Here is a 23,535-nt window from a genome sequence, read left to right on the forward strand (position 1 = left end):
GTAGAGAAACTTCAAAGGTTTGTTTCCTCGTCAAACTTCTTATCAGCGCTTGGAGATAAGATGCCATTTGACGGCTGTAGAGAAACTTCAAAGGTTTGTTTCCTCGTCAAACTTCTTATCAGCGCTTGGAGATAAGATGCCATTTGACGGCTGTAGAGAAACTTCAAAGGTTTGTTTCCTCGTCAAACTTCTTACCAGCGCTTGGAGGTAAGATGCCATTTGACGGCTGTAGAGAAACTTCAAAGGTTTGTTTCCTCGTCAAACTTCTTACCAGCGCTTGGAGGTAAGATGCCATTTGACGGCTGTAGAGAAACTTCAAAGGTTTGTTTCCTCGTCAAACTTCTTACCAGCGCTTGGAGGTAAGATGCCATTTGACGGCTGTAGAGAAACTTCAAAGGTTTGTTTCCTCGTCAAACTTCTTACCAGCGCTTGGAGGTAAGATGCCATTTGACGGCTGTAGAGAAACTTCACCATCTTCCCTTTTGACTTGACGTCTTTGAAAGAATTTCATATGGCCTCATGATCTTTTGAGGGGCTAATGACTTTGTTTGAAGGCGGACGAACTGTTTTCGGGGTGAAAACTGCCATTCGTTAACTGATGCCTGGGGAATCAACGAACTGTTTTCCTAACAGAAAAACTGCCATTCATCGACTCTGTGGGGAGTTTAAACATCCCAGAAACAGACAAACTGTTTGAAGAAATTGCCATCTGTCGATCTCTTGAGTATTTAACAGACAAACTGTCTTTTCTTGGGAAAAGACTGCCATTTGCCAATTGCTAGGGGAGCAAACTCTCTTCTACTGGGAGAGACTGCCATTTGTCGACCCTGTCATGAAAGAAAGTGAACAAACTGTCTTCTGCTGAAAGAGACTGCCATTTGCTGACTTTGTTATGATAGAAAGTGAGCAAACTGTCTTCTGCTGAAAGAGACTGCCATTTGCTGACTCTGTTGTGATAGAAAGTGAGCAAACTGTCTTCTGCTGAAAGAGACTGCCATTTGCTGACTTTGTTATGATAGAAAGTGAGCAAACTGTCTTCTGCTGAAAGAGACTGCCATTTGCTAACTTTGTTGGGGAATCTGAACTATCTTCTGGACGAAGACTATCATTCACTGACTCCGCTGGGGAATCATTTGTCGATCTGCTGGGAGATTCTGAATTTTTCTTTGACAAGAAGTGGCACCTCTTGACCCTGCTGGGGAAATACCAAACCTGTAGGGAATTCCAAAATGTGAAGCAGACTATCTTATCTGAAGAAGACTGTCGAATGTCGCTCTGCAGGAGATTCTCGGCTGAGGAATTCCAAAAGTGAACAAACTATTGAAGGATAGAAAAACACTTAGAAAGGGGGGGTTTGAATAAGTGTAGCTTTAAAAACTTGACAGATAAAAATAAATTGCACAGTTATTTTTATCCTGGTTCGTTGTTAACTAAACTACTCCAGTCCACCCCCGCAGAGATGATTTACCTCAACTGAGGATTTAATCCACTAATCGCACGGATTACAATGGTTCTCCACTTAGTCAGCAACTAAGTCTTCCAGAGTCTTCTGATCACACACTGATCACTCCAGGAACAACTGCTTAGATACCCTCTAAGACTTTTCTAGAGTATTCTGATCCACACGATCACTCTAGTTACAACCTGCTTAGATAACCTCTAAGACTTCCTAGAGTATTCTGATCCACACGATCACTCTAGTTCCTTACAACTTAATGTAATCAATTCTAAGAGTATTACAATTGCTTCTTAAAAGCTATAATCACAAACTGTGATATTTCTCTTAACGTTTAAGCTTAATCTCACTAATATATTACAACAGCAATGTAGTGAGCTTTGATGAAGATGAAGATTCTGAGCTTTGAGTAGAATAGAGTTTCAGCAAGTTAATAGGCGTTGTTTTTGTTCAGAATCGTTAACCTTGCTTCTCATCAGAACTTCATATTTATAGGCGTTGGAGAAGATGACCGTTGAGTGCATTTAATGCTTTGCGTGTTCCGTACAGCATCGCATTTAATGTTATACGCTTTTGTCAACTACCTCGAGCCTTGTTCACGCTGTGTCTACTGACGTTGCCTATAATAGCTTTTAACGTTCCTTTTGTCAGTCAGCGTAGCTTGCCACTTGTACTTCCTTCTGATCTGATGTTTGTGAATACAACGTTTGAATATCATTAGAGTCAAACAGCTTGGTGCAAAGCATCTTCTGATCTTCTGACCTTGAAGTGCTTCTGAGCGTGATACCATCAGAACTTCAGTGCTTCTGATCTCATGTTCTTCTGATGCTTCCATAGACCCATGTTCTGATTCTGCTTCGACCATCTTCTGATGTCTTGCCAGACCATGTTCTGATGTTGCATGCTGAACCCTTTGAGACAAAGCTTCTGAGCGCTGAATTATGCATACTCTTTATATATTTCCTGAAAAGGAAATTGCATTGGATTAGAGTACCATATTATCTTAAGCAAAATTCATATTATTGTTATCATCAAAACTAAGATAATTGATCAGAACAAATCTTGTTCTAACAATCTCCCCCTTTTTGATGATGACAAAAACATATATAAATGATATGAATTTGCGATCAGAAAGAGCAGACGGCAAAAGACAAATTACACAGCTATAGCATAAGCATATGAATATGTCTCCCCCTGAGATTAACAATCTCCCCCTGAGATAAATAATCTCCCCCTGAAATAAATACTCGAAGAACTTTAATAAAAGACTTCCCTGATTATTTCGGTAGAGACGATCACATAAGCTTCTGTCTTCAGAGAATTCATAGCTTCTGACTTCTGCTTCCATTGGACAGCTTCAGAACTAGAATTTCTTTAGATCCCTAGAACACTCACAGCTTCTGATTCCTGCTTCCATCTAGGACAGCTTCAGAACTTGAATTTCTTTGATCTTCAGAACATTCACAGCTTCTGATTTCTGCTTCCATTTAGGACAGCTTCAGAACTTGAATTTCTTTGATCTTCAGAACATTCACAGCTTCTGATTTCTGCTTCCATTTAGGACAGCTTCAGAACTTGAGTTTTCTGGATCTTTAGAACATTCACAGCTTCTGATTTCTGCTTCCCTCGGGTAGCTTCAGAGCTTTGAATTTCTACCATCATCACTTCATGCTAGATTTGTATCAGAACATTGTTGAATGTACCAGAGCATCATCAGAGCATCTCTACATCCTGAAATGTTACAGAACAAAAACTAAACGACAAAAGTCAGCATGAACGAGTCAGAACATAAAATGTATATTAGAACACATGATATGTATCAGAGCCATATAGGCTAAAATAATGTATCAGAGCAAATAGAATTTTGTTAGAGCAAATAGACAAATATGGATCAAATTCTATTATCAGTGCTTCTGATTCATTCTTCTTTCTTGCTTCTGATTTCTGAAGCTTGACAGCACTCGGCTTGCTTCAGTTTCCATGAGCTTATTCTTTTTACAGAATAACACTTCTTATGGTTTTGCTTCTTGTGTTTGCTTTGAAGATTCTCTTCACTTCTTTATACCTGCAAAACACTTAAACCATATAGAACTTGCAGTTCTTGTTAGTAAATGTGTGGGAGCTTTACCCAGCAACTGATAGATTAATCAAATCATTTATCATTTATCTTCTCCCCCTTTTTGTCATAACATCAAAAAGAATATTTCAAAAGATTCAGATGAAAAAAAACGACAAATAAAATCACTGGAATGTAAAAACAAAGAAGCTTTTCATTGATTCCAACAAGAAAGATTACAAAAGAGGAATGCAGGAAAACAGATGCAACAAGGAAAGAAAACTACACAGACCAAAGGACTAAGATCCTAGCCTACGCAAAATCCGCGCCAGAACATCATGAATCCCGTCAGTGCTTGTAGCTTGCCTTGCCATGAAGGAGCGAAACTCAGCATTTGCTACTTCTTGCGCGTCCAAACGAGAAGCCAGCATAGCTTGATTCTGATGAAGGACTTCCAAGGTCTCCATCAGAGCTGAGGTTTCACCAGAAGAAGAGGCACCTGAATTTCTGCCAAAAGAGACAGCAATCTCAGCAGGGTGATCTTCTGGGAGATCTCCAGCTTGTGCATCTTCCATTTCCTCATCTGAGTCTGACTCAGAATTAGCCTTAGCATATTCTGGTTCAGGCAGCTCAGAAGTTCCATCTTCCAACGCTTGAAGAATAGCTGCAAGGTTTGTTGGAGGAGTAGGACCAGCAACTTCAGCAGGATAAACCACTACTAGAAAGACCATGTGAGGTGCTTTTTTAGACGGGTTCATTCTGAACCAGTTAAACAACCACTGAAAATCTCCAGTCAGCACAGGAAACCATGGTTTCCACACCACGATGTCTCTGCAGAGATTTTCTTCTTCCAACTCATCTGCAGGTATCTTCTTCTCAAGAACACTTCTGTTCCTGATGAGATGGTGATAGCTGCTTTCACCAGCTTCCAACCGAAGACCACGAATACCAGGAGCTTCAGACATGATCCTTCTCTGAGTGTCTGTAGCCTTAGCCAGAAAATCCTGACGAAAGGTATCCCAAAGGTTGTTCGTAGCATACTCATCCAGATGGTTAAGGTGAGCAGCACCCAGAATCTCCAACCAGCCATTTACATCAGAATGTAAAAGCTCCAGATATGATTGAGTGGTAGGGGTTGGAGGGTTGACAGTGAACCTGGAGTCGGGAAGAGCAACACTATAGGGATTAGGTGTTCTGGTGGGAAAAGGGTGTGAGAGAGATGAAGAAATATCTGATGGATGGGTTGAAGGAGAGGAGATATCAGATGGTGAAGACGGTGGTTCCGAGAGGATGAATGAGGAGGAAGAGGTGGTGGAGGTCCTTGAAGAGGGAGTGATCCTTACTCTTTTTGGTTTGGTTTCTGGTTCAGCAGTTGCCTTTCTCTTTTGTTTCCGATCATTATCTTGATTCCCAGAGCTTGACGAAGGATTCATGATGAAGTTGCAGATATTGGAAACTGCTAGGGTTTATGATATGAATGTAAAGAGAGAGAACGAAAAAGAAACTGAATGCAAAGTGAGAGAAATATAAGAGGGAAAAGAAACGTTTGAAGAATATAAAAAGAAAACTGAAAGAGAGTGAATGATGAAAAGCATTTAATGTTACGTGACGTGAGGAGAGATAATAATGACAAAAAACGTGATTTGCACAGTTACCTAAGTAGACGTCCCCTCAACTGCACGCACGCTTGTCCAGGAATAGTGAACACGTGTTTACCATCTGGATAGCCAGTTACAGCTGTTTTGCTTTTAAAGAGATTCTGAATCAACTTAGACAATGAAACGTTAGTAATAACTGAATCACAATTCTAATTGATTTCAATCAGAACTTTTTAAAAAAAATTTCATTTCAGAAGATACCCATACATAAGAATTTCTCATCTTCTCATTCTGGGCTTGTTTCTGAAGACCCATTTTGTACCGATTATATTGAATCCATCTGGTCTAGGAACAAGATCCCAAACATCATTCCTTGTAAACTGATTCAGTTCTTCTTGCATAGCAATTATCCAGTCTGGATCTTCTAGAGCATGATCAACAGAAGTTGGCTCGATCAAAGATACAAGACCTAATTGACAGTCTGCATTGTTCTTAAGGAATGCTCTTGTTCTGATTGGATCATCCTTTTTTCCAAGAATGACATCTTCTGAATGACCAGAGATGAGTCTGGATGATCTTCTGACAGATGGTTCTTCAGAAATGCTTAGATTCTCCAGAGAAGCTGATACTTGATCTTCAGATTCTTTGCTTCTGAGAAGCTCTGCTTCTGATGCGTTGCTTCTTGGCTCAACAACTTCTGATATATCAATATCCCAATCTGCAAAATTATCAAACTGCTTTGGTTTTTCAGAACCAAGCTTATCATCAAACCTGATATTGATTGATTCTTCTACAATCAATGTTTCAGTATTGTATACTCTGTAGCCTTTTGAGCGTTCAGAATATCCAAGAAGGAAACATTTTTGTGTTTTGGAATCAAACTTACCAAGATGATCTTTAGTGTTCAGAATAAAGCATACACATCCAAAAGGATGGAAATATGAGATGTTGGGCTTTTTATTCTTCCACAATTCATAAGGAGTCTTATTTAGAATAGGTCTGATAGAGATTCTATTCTGAATATAGCATGCAGTGTTTATTGCTTCTGCCCAGAAATGCTTAGCCATATTGGTTTCATTGATCATGGTTCTGGCCATTTCTTGCAGAGTCCTATTCTTTCGTTCTACAACTCCATTTTGCTGTGGAGTTCTAGGACAAGAGAAATCATGGGCAATACCATTTTCTTTGAAGACTTCTTCAAAGAATCTGTTCTCAAATTCACCACCATGATCACTTCTAACCTTTATGATTTTACACTTTTTTTCAGATTGAATCTGAATGCAGAAATCAAAGAACACTGAATGAGACTCATCCTTGTGTTTCAAGAATTTTACCCACGTCCAACGGCTATAATCATCTACGATGACTAATCCATATTTCTTCCCTCTGACAGATGTTGTTTTGACTGGGCCAAACAGATCAATGTGCAAGAGTTCTAATGGCCTTGAGGTAGAAACAACATTCTTGGACTTGAATGCAGGTTTGGAGAACTTGCCCTTCTGACATGCTTCACAAAGAGCATCTGATTTGAATTTCAGATTAGGGAGTCCTCTGACAAGATCCAGTTTGTTAATCTGAGAAATCTTTCTCAAACTAGCATGACCTAATCTTCTGTGCCAGACCCACTGCTCTTCAGAAACAGACATAAGACAAGTCACCTTCTGACTCATAAGATCTTGCAGATCTGTCTTATAAATGTTGTTCTTCCTCTTGCCTGTAAATAGGATTGAGCCATCCTTCTGATTTACAGCCTTGCAAGACTTTTGATTAAAGATTATATCATAACCATTGTCACTCAATTGACTGATAGATAAGAGGTTATGTGTTAATCCTTCTACAAGAAGTACATTAGAAATGGAAGGAGAGTTACCAGACTTTATAGTTCCAGAGCCAATTATCTTGCCCTTCTGATCTCCTCCAAACTTGACTTCTCCTCTAGACTTAAGCACCAGGTCTTGGAACATAGACCTTCTTCCTGTCATGTGTCGTGAGCATCCAGAGTCCAGGTACCACGACATGTTGTGCTTTGTCCTTTTTGCAGCCAAGGATATCTGCAATAGGAATAATCTTATCCTTAGGTACCCACATTTTCTTGGGTCCTTTCTTGTTAGATTTTCTCAAGTTCTGATTGAACTTGGGTTTAACATTGTAAGCAATAGGAGGAACAGCATGATAATTTTTAATGTGAGTTTCATGATATTTCCTAGGTTGTGTCACATGCTTTTTGGTGTGTGTTATGTGAAAACTTTGAGCATGTGAAGTGTGCCTAATATCATGGGAGTGGCCATACTTGAACTGATCATACAATGGCTTGTATGTGAATTTCATTTCATCAACAGGTTCAAGTTTGTATGGGGTTTCACCCTCAAAACCAATGCCGACTCTTTTGTTTCCAGACACAGCATATATCATAGAAGCTAGCTGACTTCTGCCAATACTTCTAGATAAGAACTTCCTGAAACTTAAATCATATTCTTTCAGAATATGGTTTAGACTAGGAGTGGATTTTTCTGAATCAGAAGGAGATCCAACATTATTGGATAATTTTAAAAGTTTTTCTTTTAATTCACAATTCTCCAACTCAAGCTTCTTTGTTTCAAATTCAAATAGCTTTTTCAGCTCTTTGTATTTGAGACTAATCTGAGACTTGAATTCCAGAAGTTCAGTTAGACCGGAAACTAACTCATCTCTAGTAAGTTCAGAAAATACCTCTTCAGAATCTGATTCTGATGTAGATTCTGATCCGTCATCTTCTGTCGCCATCAGCGCACAGTTAGCCTGCTCATCTTCAGAGTCTGAATCATCTTCTGACTCATCCCAGGTTGCCATAAGACCTTTCTTCTTATGAAACTTCTTCTTGGGATTTTCCTTCTGAAGTTTTGGACATTCATTCTTGAAGTGTCCAGGCTCATTGCATTCATAGCACATGACCTTCTTCTTGTCAAATCTTCTGTCATCAGAAGATTCTCCACGTTCAAATTTCTTTGAACTTCTGACGCCTCTGAACTTCCTTTGCTTGTTCTTCCAGAGTTGATTTAGCCTTCTGGAGATCAAGGACAGTTCATCTTCTTCTTCAGATTCTGATTCTTCAGGATCTTCTTCTCTAGCCTGAAAAGCGTTAGTGCATTTCTTGATATTGGATTTTAATGCAATAGACTTACCTTTCTTTTGAGGCTCGTTTGCGTCCAGCTCTATTTCATGGCTTCTCAAGGCACTGATAAGCTCTTCCAGAGAAACTTCATTCAGATTCTTTGCAATCTTGAATGCAGTCACCATAGGACCCCATCTTCTGGGTAAGCTTCTGATGATCTTCTTTACGTGATCAGCCTTGGTGTATCCCTTGTCAAGAACTCTCAATCCAGCAGTAAGAGTTTGAAATCTTGAAAACATCTTTTCAATGTCTTCATCATCCTCCATCTTGAAGGCTTCATACTTCTGGATTAAAGCGAGAGCTTTAGTCTCCTTGACTTGAGCATTTCCTTCATGAGTCATTTTCAAGGACTCATATATGTCATAGGCCGTTTCCCTGTTAGATATCTTCTCATACTCAGCATGAGAGATAGCATTCAGCAAAACAGTTCTGCATTTATGATGATTCCTGAAAAGCTTCTTCTGATCATCATTCATTTCTTGCCTTGTCAGCTTTACGCCACTGGCATTTACTGGATGTTTGTAACCATCCATCAGAAGATCCCATAGATCACCATCTAGACCAAGAAAGTAATTTTCCAGTTTATCTTTCCAGTATTCAAAGTTTTCACCATCAAATACCGGCGGTCTAGTATAACCATTGTTACCGTTGTGTTGCTCAGCAGAGCCAGATGTAGATGCAGGTGTAGACTTTGCAGTTTCATCAACCATCTTTTACTGAAGCGTTTTTCTCTTCCTGAATCTTTTCTAAACACGGTTAAGTGCTTGCACCTTAGAACCGGCGCTCTGATGCCAATTGAAGGATAGAAAAACACTTAGAAAGGGGGGGTTTGAATAAGTGTAGCTTTAAAAACTTGACAGATAAAAATAAATTGCACAGTTATTTTTATCCTGGTTCGTTGTTAACTAAACTACTTCAGTCCACCCCCGCAGAGATGATTTACCTCAACTGAGGATTTAATCCACTAATCGCACGGATTACAATGGTTCTCCACTTAGTCAGCAACTAAGTCTTCCAGAGTCTTCTGATCACACACTGATCACTCCAGGAACAACTGCTTAGATACCCTCTAAGACTTTTCTAGAGTATTCTGATCCACACGATCACTCTAGTTACAACCTGCTTAGATAACCTCTAAGACTTCCTAGAGTATTCTGATCCACACGATCACTCTAGTTCCTTACAACTTAATGTAATCAATTCTAAGAGTATTACAATTGCTTCTTAAAAGCTATAATCACAAACTGTGATATTTCTCTTAACGTTTAAGCTTAATCTCACTAATATATTACAACAGCAATGTAGTGAGCTTTGATGAAGATGAAGATTCTGAGCTTTGAGTAGAACAGAGTTTCAGCAAGTTAATAGGCGTTGTTTTTGTTCAGAATCGTTAACCTTGCTTCTCATCAGAACTTCATATTTATAGGCGTTGGAGAAGATGACCGTTGAGTGCATTTAATGCTTTGCGTGTTCCGTACAGCATCGCATTTAATGTTATACGCTTTTGTCAACTACCTCGAGCCTTGTTCACGCTGTGTCTACTGACGTTGCCTATAATAGCTTTTAACGTTCCTTTTGTCAGTCAGCGTAGCTTGCCACTTGTACTTCCTTCTGATCTGATGTTTGTGAATACAACGTTTGAATATCATCAGAGTCAAACAGCTTGGTGCAAAGCATCTTCTGATCTTCTGACCTTGAAGTGCTTCTGAGCGTGATACCATCAGAACTTCAGTGCTTCTGATCTCATGTTCTTCTGATGCTTCCATAGACCCATGTTCTGATTCTGCTTCGACCATCTTCTGATGTCTTGCCAGACCATGTTCTGATGTTGCATGCTGAACCCTTTGAGACAAAGCTTCTGAGCGCTGAATTATGCATACTCTTTATATATTTCCTGAAAAGGAAATTGCATTGGATTAGAGTACCATATTATCTTAAGCAAAATTCATATTATTGTTATCATCAAAACTAAGATAATTGATCAGAACAAATCTTGTTCTAACAATCTCCCCCTTTTTGATGATGACAAAAACATATATAAATGATATGAATTTGCGATCAGAAAGAGCAGACGGCAAAAGACAAATTACACAGCTATAGCATAAGCATATGAATATGTCTCCCCCTGAGATTAACAATCTCCCCCTGAGATAAATAATCTCCCCCTGAAATAAATACTCGAAGAACTTTAATAAAAGACTTCCCTGATTATTTCGGTAGAGACGATCACATAAGCTTCTGTCTTCAGAGAATTCATAGCTTCTGACGCCCTTTCGGGTTTTCGATTCACCGAGACGCTCTTTTTTGCCTAAGTCGCTCTTTGCGAGTTTTCAACTTAGCGAGCTGTTCTTTTGTTTATTTAGGCGAAGTATTTCTTGACTGCGTCGACGTTCACAGGACGGGTGAATTCTTCTCCATCCATAGTCGTGAGTATTAAGGCTCCTCCTGAGAAAGCTCTCTTGACCACGTAGGGGCCGTCATAATTGGGAGTCCATTTCCCTCTCGAATCTGTGAGAAAAGATTGAATCTTTTTTAGTACAAGGTCGCCTTCTTTGATTGTGCGAGGTCGAACCTTTTTGTCGAAAGCTTTCTTCATTCTTTGTTGATATAGCTGTCCGTGGCATAAAGCTGTCATGCGCTTTTCTTCGATTAAGTTCAATTCATCGAATCTGCTTTGACACCACTCGGCTTTTGTTAATTTTGCCTCCATCAAAACTCTCATTGATGGAATCTCAACCTCTATTGGTAGGACTGCCTCCATGCCATATACAAGGGAGAAAGGAGTTGCTCCAGTCGAAGTACGTACTGATGTACGGTAACCATGAAGAGCATATGGGAGCATTTCATGCCAATCTTTGTAAGTGATGACCATCTTCTGAATGATTTTCTTGATGTTTTTGTTAGCTGCTTCTACAGCTCCATTCATCTTTGGTCTGTAAGGAGATGAGTTGTGATGTTCGATCTTGAATTCTTCACAAAGCTCCTTCATCATTTTGTTATTCAAATTTGACCCATTGTCAGTGATTATCTTGCTAGGAACGCCATAGCGACAGATGATGTGATTCTTGATAAACCTGACGACAACTTGTCTTGTAACGTTTGCATATGAAGCTGCTTCAACCCATTTGGTGAAATAGTCTATGGCTACCAAGATGAAGCGATGTCCGTTGGACGCTTTTGGTTCGATCATTCCAATCATGTCGATTCCCAACATGGAGAAAGGCCAAGGGGAAGAGAGTATGTTGAGAAGAGATGGTGGCACATGAATTCTATCGGCGTAGATCTGGCATTTGTGACACCTCTTTGCGTACTGGTAGCAATCTGACTCCATCGTCAGCCAATAATATCCTGCTCTCAGTATTTTCCTTGTCATGGTATGTCCATTGGTGTGAGTACCAAAGGAACCTTCATGTATTTCTCTCATGAGTATTTCTGCTTCTTTTCTGTCAACGCATCTGAGCAGAACCATGTCGAAGTTTCTCTTGTACAGAACATCTTTATTCAAGAAGAATCTACAAGCTAACTTTCTCAAAGTCTTTCTATCTTTCTTTGATGCCCCAAGAGGGTACTCTTGCTTTTGAAGAAAGTTCTTGATGTCGTGATACCACGGTTTGTCGTCGATGATTGCTTCTACTGTGAACACATGAGCGGGCCTATCCAGGCGCATAACATCGATCCGAGGAACGTCATTCCAATGATTTATCCTAATCATGGAAGAGAGTGTGGCTAATGCATCAGCCAAATTGTTTTCTTCACGAGGAATGTGATGAAAATCTACCCTGTCGAAAAATGGTAATAATCTTCTCGCGTAGTCTTTGTAAGGAATTAGCCCTGGTTGGCGTGTTTCCCATTCTCCTTTGATTTGATTGATGACCAAAGCAGAATCTCCGTATACATCCAAGTGTTTGATTCTTAGATCCATGGCTTCTTCGAGACCCATGATGCAAGCTTCATATTCGGCCTCATTGTTTGTGCATTTGAAAGTTAATCTGGCAGTAAATGGAATATGGGTACCCTGAGGTGTAACAATGATTGCCCCAATTCCTCGTCCATAAGCATTGACAGCTCCGTCAAAGATTAAGCCCCACTGGGATCCTATCTCAGGTCCTTCGTCTGGTAGTGGCTCGTCGTAATCTTTCATCTTGAGGTACATGACGTCCTCGTCCGGAAAGTCGAAACTGGTTGATTCATGACCATTGAGTGGGTGGTGAGCCAGGTGCTCAGCTAGAATGCTTCCTTTCACGGCTTTCTGTGCGTGATACTCAATGTCATATTCTGATAACAACATCTGCCAACGGGCAATTCTCCCGGTTAAGGCAGGCTTCTCAAAGATGTACTTGATGGGATCCATATGAGAGATCAAACAAGTAGTATGTCGAATCATGTACTGGCGGAGACGCTTGGCAGCCCAGGCCAAAGCACAACACGTCTTCTCGAGCATGGAGTAGCGGGATTCACAATCAGTGAATTTCTTGCTCAGGTAGTAGATGGCATGCTCTTTTCTCTTCGTCTCGTCTTGCTGTCCAAGGACACAACCCATGGAGTCTTCTAAGACGGTTAAGTACATTATCAAAGGTCTTCCTTCCACTGGAGGAGACAAGATGGGTGGTTCGAGCAGATATTCCTTAATGCTGTCGAACGCTTTCTGACAATCGTCTGTCCAGACGCAACTTTGATTTTTCCGTAGAAGTTTGAAAATAGGAGCACAAGTTGCAGTCATGAGATATATGAATCTCGAGATGTAATTCAGACGTCCAAGAAATCCTCTAACTTGTTTCTCGGTTCTGGGCGAAGGCATTTCTTGAATTGCCTTGACTTTGTCTGGATCTACTTCAATTCCTCGTTTGCTGACAATGAAACCAAGGAGTTTTCCTGAATAGACACCAAAGGTGCACTTGTTGGGGTTCAGGCGAAGCTGAAACTTCCGTAAGCGTTGAAATAACTTTGTCAGATTCTGTATGTGATCTTCTTCATTTTCTGATTTGGCAATCATGTCGTCCACATAGACTTCCACTTCCTTATGCATCATATCATGGAAAAGTGTAGTCATGGCCCTTTGATAAGTTGCCCCTGCGTTCTTTAGTCCAAAAGGCATAACTCGATAGCAGAACGTGCCCCAGGGGGTGATGAAAGCTGTTTTCTCCATGTCTTCAGGTGCCATTTTGATTTGGTTGTATCCTGAAAATCCGTCCATGAACGAGAAAACTTTGGATTTTGCTGTACTGTCTACCAACATATCAATATGTGGTAAGGGAAAATCGTCCTTAGGGCTAGCTTTGTTCAAATCTCTGTAGTCGACGCACATGCGGACTTTTCCGTCTTTCTTAGGAACGGGAACAATGTTAGCTAACCACTGAGGGTATTCTGACGTGACGAGGAAACCTGCGTTGATCTGCTTTTGAACTTCCTCTTTGATTTTCATGGCCATCTCCGGATGAGTTCTTCTTAATTTTTGCTTGACCGGAGGGCATTCTTCTTTTAATGGCAAGTGATGCTCCACTATACTGGTATCCAACCCTGGCATATCTTGATAAGACCAAGCGAAGACATCTGAGAATTCTTTGAGCAGCTGTATCAAACTCTCTCTGATCTCTGAACTGAGCGAAGCTCCAATCTTAACCTCTTTTTTGTTTCCATCGGAACCAAGGTTAATGATCTCTAGAGGCTCATTGTATGGCTGAATGGCCTCTTCCTTTTGTTGAAGTAACCTTGAAATTTCCTTTGATATTTCTTCGTCTTCTTCTTCCTCTGCCTCGAATACAGGAAACTCAAAGCTTGGAGAAGTCATACGGTCGCACGTTTCAACGGGGTATTTTATGATTAATCTGCATATGTGTGATAAGTTTTATTTAGACAACGAGGGAAGACTCGGTGTATGCAGTTAATGGAATATTTGATGTTTTTTAAGGGTGTTTTTTAGGATTACCAATTTCCGAAAAAAGAAAAGGGAAAACTAAACGAAGGAACAGAATGTCATTTTTATTTATGGACAGTCATTTTTTGAAACAAAGACCCTATAAAACAAAACTCTATTACTTTGGGCGAAGCAAAGAGGGACATTTTCCTAAGAAATAGTAAAATGCAAAGCCCTATGAAACATCTCTTCACCCTGGGCTATGGTGAGAGGACAAAATAACGGTGAAAGTTCCTACTTAGGAGTGCGAACAACAGTTGAAACTTCAACAGCTGTCCAGTAGTGGCGAACCCCTTTGTGCACTAAGTAATCTGGAACCTTAGGCTTAAGCTGGCCTGTGGTAGGTCTTGATTTACCAACCACTGTCTTTGCAACACTCAGACGATCTTCTTCTACTTCAGCAGACTGAGCGGTGTGAGCATACCCATTTCCAAGTGGAGTATGTTGATCTTTCTTTTGAGGAAACTTCCAATCTTCTGAATGGAGAGACTCGTTGTCGGAGACACTTTCGAGATCATCCTCTTCTGTATTTTGGTCTTGCTCTTCTCCCAAGATGGCATTGACTAGATATGTGAACTCTAGATCCGTAGCCTCGGAAGGTGACTTGGGGATATAATCCTCAATGATGATTTCACCAGTAGATGATGATGAATAGCAAGGGTTATACATCTCTTTTGGCTGAGAGAGGTACTCATAATCAATGTTCCATCCAGTTGGAACAATATCTTCAAGAGAGATTCTTGAACTTTCAGGAGCGGAGTATTTCACCATGTAGTCGAATTTTCCGCTTGGTTCTCCTAATGTATCCCAGGTTTCTTCGGGGATAGGAGGAACTTCTTCTGATGAACCATGACTTCTGGTGGTGAAGTTGTTAGTAACTTCATCACTGCTTGGTTGAGTCTTACTTTCAGATCCCTTAGTCGGATAACAGCAAGGTGAATCAGACTCTGGTAGGGAGATATATCCTGCTTTGTTAAGATAGGATAACCATTCCTCTTCATCGGTGTTTTCCGTACTGATGGTATTGACTGTTTGTTGAACAGGTTGAAGAAAACCTCCACTGCAGAAAGTTTCTTGAATAGGGAGAACTACCTCAATCCCTGGGACAGCTCTTGATGATGTCGGAAAGAATCCAATTCCTGTTCTGTTCTTGTTGTTGGTAGGAATATTAATGTGCCCCCAACCACTGGTAGTGCCATCCTTTACAACTTGGATTGCATCTTTGTATGAAGAGATAGACGCTGCTTTCTCCTTTCCTTTGTCTAAGGAAAGTGCTTGGAATTTAGTTCCAACAACTTCTTTTGGTTCTATGTCGGAGAATGATGACAGGTTGCTGACGATCAGAGCTCGTTCTCCACATATGGTTACCAATTTGTCATTTCTTATGAACTTCAGTTTCTGATGAAGTGTTGAAGTAATTGCCCCAGCCTCATGAATCCATGGGCGACCTAGCAAACAACTGTATTGTGCTGGAATGTCCATAACTTGGAAAGTGATTTTGAACGTCTGAGGTCCAATAGTTATGGGAAGATCTACTTCTCCGAAAATTGACTTTCTTGATCCATCAAATGCTTTGACGATGACATGACTTTTTCTTAGAGGGTAATCTTCGAAAGATAATCTTGATAATGTTGATTTAGGCATGACGTTGAGAGAGGATCCATTGTCTATTAGGACTCCTGTGAGTGTATCACCCATGCAGCCAACTGAGATGTGAAGTGGAAGATCGTGGTCCACTCCTTCTTCAGGAAGATCTTTGTCACAGAAACTTAGGTTAGTTCCGGCGGAGATGTTGGCAATGATGTTGTTGAATTGGCTAATAGTAACACTTGGTTCTACGAAAGCTTGTTCCAAAACTTTCTGTAGAGCTTCCCTATGAGCTTCAGAACTCAATAGTAGGGAAAGAACTGAAATCCTAGACGGAGTATGTAGTAATTGGTCTACAATGTTGTATTCACTCCTCTGGATTAACTTCAAGATCTCATCATTTTCTTTCGCTTGAACAACATTGGTCGGATAATTGTCTTGCCTATGTGGTACTTCCTCCGAAGGCTTTTCCACATTTTCTGTTGTTCTGTTGAAGACTCGTCCACTTCTGGTGACTCGACTAACATCAGCAATGTTGACAACAGACGGTAATGGTATTTCCTTACCATTTTCAATGAATGTAGCGTTGTACTTGTATGGTATAGCCTTGCTGGACTCATACGGTACAGGACCTGGTAAGTAGATGACTAGTGGTGCAACTGCTGTCTTCCTGCTATCATACTTAACTTGCATTGGTTCAACTTGATTAATTTGAGGAGATACGGTAAAGACTTCATCATCTTCTCTGTTGGCAAGAACAGTAATGGTATTGTCATCCATCAGCTTTTGAATGTCGTTGCGAACACGCAAACATCCTCGTGAATTTCTTCGACAAATTCTGCATCTACTGTAAGCGTGGAAATCTGTTCCAAAGTAGGCAGGTCCATTTAAAGTTTTGTGGAACCTGACTACCGATCCTTCAAGGTCTTCAACTTTGTAGATTTTGTATTCTCCTGGACATCCTTGAACCATGTTGATGTCATGTTCAGTTCTGACTCGGATATGTTGAATCCATCCCAAGTCCATTTGTTCTTGTAATGCAGCTTGAATTACGGCACATCCTTGATTATTTTTTGGACAAATATCACATGTGAAGTAGTTGTGAGGTGGTACATGACCGTACCCAGCTTGTTTAGCGTGCATCTTGACAAGATTTTCCCCTATCTGACGAATGTCGTAGATTTGAATGATATTGGGGTGCTGATGTATCAGATTTACTGAAGCTTCTTTATGCTGCGGCAAAGGATTTGCTTGGACGTTTGGATTAGTATCTTTGAAGGATAGCATTCCGCTTTTCACTAATCGTTGGACGTCAATCTTGAAAGATAAACAGTTCTCTATATTGTGACCTGGTGCCCCCTGATGATAGGGACAAGATTGGTCAGCCTTATACCATGGTGAAGAACTATTTGTAGGATTTGGAGGACTCCTTGTCTGAATGAGTCCTTTTGCCAGTAATGTTGGAAACAATTCTGCATACGGCATTGGTACGGGGTCAAAGGCAGGATACCTTGGAGCCCGATTGTTGTAATTTGGAGGTCGAACCTGCTGCTGAGGTTGCTGCGACCTTTGTTGAATTTGTTGTTGCGAGACCTGAGGTTGATAAACTAGCGCTGAGTTAACAACCGGAGTTATTGTTGCAACTTGAGGTTGGAATTTCTTCTTGATTTTGTGCAAGACATTGCTGACATCTTGATCCTTTTTCTTCTGGAAAGAACTTCCATACTTCCTTGGACCAACAGAAGATTCTGGTTCTTTGTTCAAGCGTCCTTCTCGAACTGCTTCTTCTAAACGTACACCCATGTTTACCATCTCGGTAAAGTCACTTGGTGCACTTGCAACCATTCGTCCGTAGTAAAGTGGACTCAAAGTTTTGAGATAGATTTTTGTCATTTCTTTCTCTTCAAGTGGTGGACAAATTTGAGCAGCAACCTCACGCCATCTCTGAGCGTATTCCTTGAAGCTTTCTCTATCCTTTTGAGTCATGGCCCGGAGTTGATCTCTGTCGGGAGCCATATCCAGATTGTACTTATACTGTTTGACGAAGGCCTCTCCGAGGTCTCGAAAAGTACGAATCTCTGAACTGTCCAAGTTCATGTACCATTTGAGTGCAGCACCAGTCAGGCTGTCTTGAAAATAATGAATGAGCAATTGTTGATTATCAGTCTGAGTTGACATTCTTCGAGCGTACATCACAAGATGACTTTGTGGGCATGAATTCCCTTTATACTTCTCGAATTCTGGTACTTTGAATTTGTGAGGAATCTTAACATTTGGAACCAGACAGAGGTCTGCAGCATTCTTTCCAAATAGATCTTGTCCTCGGAGAGTCTTGAGTTCCTTCTGCATTTGCAGAAACTGTTCCTGGAACTCGTCCAATCTTTCATACACGCCAGCATCCTCACTTGGAGCGTGATGATATACTTGTCCGCCTTGCGGGGGAAAAGTATGCATAACGGGCTGTGGAGAAGCCATGACAGCAGATCTCGGTATCTCAGCATTCTGTTGTGCGAAACCCATTGCCGTTGCTCTTGGAACTTCAATTTCCAGAGGTTTGTAACCCTCCGGTGGACGCATATCCATGGTGACTTTTGGAGCTTCAGAAGCTGGGGGTATGTACCCTTCTGGAGTAAAGTTGTACGGCATGCCCCAAGGTCGATCAGGCGGCATGGTATACTGAGGAATAGGAGTAGAAACAATCTTGGAAACCACAGTCCTTTGTGGTTCTTCTGGCGTTGGTCGATTCTGTGCAACTACCAGGGCTTCTACCATACTATTGAGTCTTTCAACAGTACCTTTGAGAGTATTAATCTCTTCTCTGAGTTCTTCATTCTCTTGCTCAAAGTCTTCCATTCTTTTCTTGCGACTTGAACGAGTGTTGTATGGATGAGACAGCTTGAAAGTCTTGGTTCACCTCCTTCTCCTCCTCTCTTTCTGGAGAAAGGAAAGTGACTATTAGATCCGCGACAATTCTCGTGTCAGTGCGTACGACTAAAGCGATGTGTGATATGCAATTAAGTTATTATTTTTCAAGGAAACACCATAATTACGTTATGAAACATTAAACTTTTATTAATTAAGAGAAAACACCGTTTTTTACACACTTTGAAAATGGAAATACAGAGAAACTGAGAGAAAGGACTCTAAAACTTTGATGAAGAGCCGACTTCACGTTCTAACATCTTCTTCTGTTTCTTGAGCTGAGCGTTCTCTGACGTGAGCTGATCGATGATCCAGGAAGCGGGAGGGATATGATGAGAAAGTGATGATTGTGTCACTTGTCGATCGAGTACTTCAAGTAACTCATCCTTCCTTCTTAGGATGTTTTGAATCTCAACATTTTCCGTGTTGACAATTCGATACTTGTTCCTCCAAGCATTCCTTTCTTGGCATACCTTGTTTAATGCCGCTTGCAGTTTTTCAACATCGGTGGAGAAAAGGTATATTATTTCCCTTAGGGGAATAGGTTCTTGATGTTGATATGGCATCCTGAGCTTGAATGCTCTGACGCGTACCCATTGAAGGTAAGGATCCAGGGAGATGCAAAGATGTTTTCCTAACAATCTTCTCCCTTTGCTGTGTACAAGACGCCAGGCTTGGACAATTTCCTTCTTCAGCATGTTGCCATGATCGTCGATGTTCTTGAAGAACAGACCCTCCAATTGGATGTTACTTGGTATATTTTTCATGGGATAGCCGTATTGACGACGGGCTAAAGCTGGATTGTAACTGATTCCTCCCTTAGTTCCAATAAGGGGTATGTTGGGAAAACTTCCGCAACTGAAGATGATCTTGGTTTCGTCGTTGTCAGGACTACACCACTCAATGTCTGTATGAGTGAGAGATATGATTTTCTGTGACCAGTAAAGGCCATCCCTCATATTCCAGAAAGTGCTAGACTTTGGCAGGTGCGAAACGAACCATTCGTATAACAACGGTACGCAGCATGTGATTAATCCTCCTCGCTGCAGGTTTCTTGAATGCACAGAGTGATAAGCATCCGCAAGCAAGGTTGGAACTGGATTTCCAATTAAGAAGATCTTAATTGCATTGATGTCGACGAAACCGTTAATGTTAGGGAACAAAAACAATCCGTAGATAAGCAAAGCCAAGACTTCCTCAAAAGCACTCATATCTTGGATGCTGACGAAGTACCGAGCTTGATCAAACAGGAATTTTGAGGGCAATCCTTGAATTCCTCCTCTACTCACCATATGAGTTCTGATGTCGACTACGTTCAAAGGAGTAGTTGCAGCAATGATAATGTCGTCAGGATTCTTTTCCAAACCGGAGTACGGATCTTGCGCGTACACGGGTATCTCAATCAGACGAGAGTACTCCTCTAACGTAGGCATGAGCTGATAATCTGGAAAGGTGAAGCAGTGATACGTTGGATCGTAAAACTGTACCAAGGTGGGAAGGATCCCATCCACCATGTTGGTATTGAGCAAAGGCAGAAGTTTTCCATACTTGTCCTTGAAAGCCTGGGGGTTGACCACCAGTTTTCCGAGCTTTCCCAGTTCCTCGACCTGGGGAATCTTGAAGGTGTATTTCCTAGCTCTCTTTCTCCCATAATCCATGGTATAAATCCTTAAGTCCTTTCTCCGTTTCTCTCTTTCTCTGAAGTTCAAAACGTTCGTTATTTAGTTTCCTTGAAAAACGACTCGAAAAAGACTCTTTTTGTTTTTAGTTGTTTATTAATGAATGATGCATGAATGCATGAATGCACACACAAGAGTTTTAAACAAACATGGCGTTGAAGGGTATAGTGGTCATGAAGTCCAAACGCAATCTCCGCCCCAATGGTAAACTAAGGTTAAGGATTTTTGTACCTGTAGAACGGGTTCTAGGGGTCTCAGAGTTTTTGCTCAACCTTAAAGATACGTTGATTGGTATCTATAAGAGAGTTTTCTCTGAGTGTAGTATCTGCGTGACAATTACTTCCGTAATCACCGCTCTACGTCCTAAAAAAGGCTTTAAGTGGGGTTAATGTGTTTCTAGGTCCTCCTGGTACAAATCAGTCTCGGAATGCAGTGGCGCAGTTAATCACAACCAGCCAGGCAAATCCCAAGAGTAGAATTGGAAACCAAGATTAGAGGGTCTTCACCGGGAAGACATCCTCCATCCTATCTTATGTTGCACTCAAATCCGGGTATAGGATTTCTCACCACAAGGGGGAATCAAGCCCTTTCCCGATACAGAATAAACAGAATAAACAAATATAAATGCAGCAAACACATGATATGACATAGAGGTTAGGCAGGACCTCTCTTGTTTGAGGGGGAATTTGGCATCCCTAATTCCTCATTGGGGCTGGACCAGCAACAGGTCAACCATTGGTTTGGATGAAAAACCAAGGTTTTTAACACTTATATCCCCAGCAGAGTCGCCATTTTTCTGTGGTGTCGTTTTCTTTACCTCCCCGTTTCACTTGGGAGGACGGCACGCTAAACCCTTCACGCGAAATTTGGAAGGAGAATGCGCCCGTGGTGGGATGAATTTTATTTCAGTTCTTCCTACGATATCACACGAACTTTCTTATTTGTCCTACGAGTAGGAAAGGGGAAAAAAGATCTCAACTAAACCCTAGGAGTTTGCTAAGTGTGGGGATTTCACCTAGACTAGAAATTCTGGAGTCCGGGGGGTCGGTTATACATAGGGAAGTGTTTAAACACCCTACATATCTGTAGTACTCTACAGGAACCTTCTCTGTGTCATTGTGATTGTGTTTGCTGCTAATGATTGGGAAAGTTTCTCCTTTGTGTTAGGAGAAGGAATTGATTTGATTTGAAAAGACAGACAGACAGACAGACTGACTATATTTGGTATTTTATTAGCTCGCTGAGATTCCTTGTGAACCTCATGCCTACATATCCCTAGTGGAAGTCAGAGCTTAATGTAGTTCGGGGAACTAACTAGGGAAATTACTTGTTTTTGGTGCCTTGCTTGAAGCTCAAGGTTGAAGCTTGGAATTAAATCTCTGTTTACAGTAAAGAGACATGAAATCATCTTTACAGAGAGGTATTTGTACTATTCTACCACAAACATTTAAAAGTGACAGAAAAGCTAAAAAAAAGTGATGTTTCATTAAGAGGGGAGTCTACTTGGTTGATCAAGTATGACAGCCATCGTGCCTCTAAAATGAAAGAAAGATGCTCATCCAAATTAGGGAAAGTGTACAAGTCTGGGGATGTGCCAGAGCATGTCTTTCAGAGTCCTAAATGGGAGACTTTGAATGAAATTGAAATTGAAATGTTTGTTTGTTTGAATGTGGTAGAGTAGTAAAAATATCTCTCTATAGAGATAAGCTATGTCTATCTACTGTATAAAAGATTTGACTTTAGCTGGCTTGTATGAGGCCCAAGCTTGAGGCTTTTTGATTGACTTATTAATATTATTGACTCTGGGAGATGAATCCACTGGGGATTAATTACAGGGTATTTTTGTGTTCTGTACAAAGCCCAGAATTGAGGCTGACTCTACTTAGGGAGACTCTATTTGTGTGCCTTGTACAAAGCCCAAGGTTGTGGCTGATTGCTGAGGATAATTGAATGAATGACTCTATTTTATGTGCCTTGTACAAAGCCCAAGGTTGTGGCTGACTCTAGCTAGGGAAAACATTATTTTCTGCCTTGTACAAAGCCCAAGGTTGTGGCTGACTCTTAAATAAACTGAGTATGGATGACTCTATGGGGAAAAGATCCTAGGTGTTAGGAATCTTTGACACATGAAAATATGGTTTATCTGCCTTGTACAAAGCCCAAGGTTGTGGCTACTGAATGATGAAGAACTCACTGGGGAGACTCTATTATCTGCCTTGTACAATGCCCAAGGTTGAGGCTGACTCTTGACAGGGGAGTTTTATTGTTTGGGTGCCTTGTATGAAGCCCAAGGTTGAGGCTAACTGTTTTTGTTGGTTTTGACTCTATTGAGGAGATTTTATTTATTGAAAGACTGTTTTTCTTTGGAAGCTAACCCTTTCCAGGGATTTTGACTCAGCTGGTGAATTTGTCTGTTAAAAGACTGACTTTATCATGTTTTTTGGAGGCTGACCCTTTCCAGGGGTTTTGACTCTTTTGGGGAAATTATCTCCTAAGAGAAATGAATCTTTATTTTTGACATTTTTATTAATTGACTTTGGAGGCTAACCCTTTCCAGGGAATTCTATTAACATGAAGGAATGTGTGGAAGCTAACCCTTTCCAGGGAATTTATTGAAAAATGAAAGAATGTGTTTGGAGGCTAACCCTTTCCAGGGGTTTTTGTTAAAAAGAAAGAATGGCAGAAAGATTATCTAATGGAGACTTCTTGTTTAAAGCCCAAGATGAAGGCTGACACATGCTGAGGAGAAAATAAACATAGATCCTAGACTTTGCTAAGGAAGATTGATGAAGATAAGGGTGATAGAGACTGTCCATGTCTCTCATTCCAAAAATGTACTCAATGTAGAATTGAGACAAACTTAGCTTGTTTAAAGTCTGGTTTAAATTGGAAGAAACTCACCAGGGCAGGCTAAAAGGTGACTAAAGACCTGTTCCTATGTTTATAAGAAACCTGATGGGTCCTTGTATACAAGCTCAAGAGGAAGCTGGAAATGCTTTTAAGAAGCCTGTGGGTCCTTGTACAAAGCCCAAGAGGAGGCTAATCGAGGGTCCTTGTTATAGCACAAGAGAAAGCTTATGTAGTTTTGAACTTATTTTGGCTCTAAGCAAATGGGTAAGAGGTTTCACCGGGAATAATTCCTCTTTGGGTGGATGTGTCCTATTATTTTTGG

Source organism: Vicia villosa, linkage group LG2 (genome assembly GCF_029867415.1).
Source record: "Vicia villosa cultivar HV-30 ecotype Madison, WI linkage group LG2, Vvil1.0, whole genome shotgun sequence".
Classification (NCBI taxonomy): Eukaryota; Viridiplantae; Streptophyta; class Magnoliopsida; order Fabales; family Fabaceae; genus Vicia; species Vicia villosa.